General features: G+C 28.1%; 1 protein-coding gene and 1 long non-coding RNA gene across 5 annotated transcripts in view; one reads left to right on the top strand and one right to left on the bottom strand.

Annotated features, from left to right (window-relative positions):
- Positions 1-513, top strand: part of LOC107755524 (glycerol-3-phosphate acyltransferase 1, mitochondrial-like) — a 25,129-nt gene that overhangs the window by 8,624 nt on the left and 15,992 nt on the right. The gene's annotated exons all lie outside the window — the stretch shown is intronic.
- LOC107755525 (uncharacterized) overlaps positions 1-513 on the bottom strand; it is a 13,166-nt gene that overhangs the window by 384 nt on the left and 12,269 nt on the right. The window lies entirely within an intron of this gene.

The raw sequence follows: 513 nt of genomic DNA, 5'->3' as shown, positions 1-513 counted from the left end.
GAATCGGAATCGATAAAATTCAAACGATACCCAACCCTATTCAGAAATCATTTTAATATGCTAATTATTTTTCAGAAATCATTTTAATATGCTAATTGGTGCTCTAGAAGTTTTCTTATTAATATCGATGTTGAAAACAAATGTGCTACTTAATATTTCTGAGGAAACCATGATACATTTTTTCAGGATTCATTTGAAAGTTCAAAAGATTTATTTCAAAATAGAATTTTTTGTAACAGTGTAAAAATCTTTACTGTCACTGTTGATCAATTTAATGTGTCTTTGCTGAATCAAAGTATTAATTTAAAATACTAAATTAAAATAAAAAAAATCTTACTTTATATTTTAAATTGTTTTAAAGGGCACCCATTATGCCCCTTTTTACAAGATGTAATATTGGTCTTGGGTGTCCCCAGAATGTGTCTGAAGTTTCAGCCCTAAATACCCAACAGATAATTTATTATAACAGCTGGAAAATGTCATTTTTGGAGTGTGTCTAAAAAAAGAGCGGTT

This window comes from Sinocyclocheilus rhinocerous, unplaced genomic scaffold (assembly GCF_001515625.1).
Source record: "Sinocyclocheilus rhinocerous isolate Xijiao unplaced genomic scaffold, SAMN03320098_v1.1 scaffold140, whole genome shotgun sequence".
Classification (NCBI taxonomy): domain Eukaryota; kingdom Metazoa; phylum Chordata; class Actinopteri; order Cypriniformes; family Cyprinidae; genus Sinocyclocheilus; species Sinocyclocheilus rhinocerous.
This window is presented reverse-complemented; position numbering and strand designations above follow the sequence as displayed.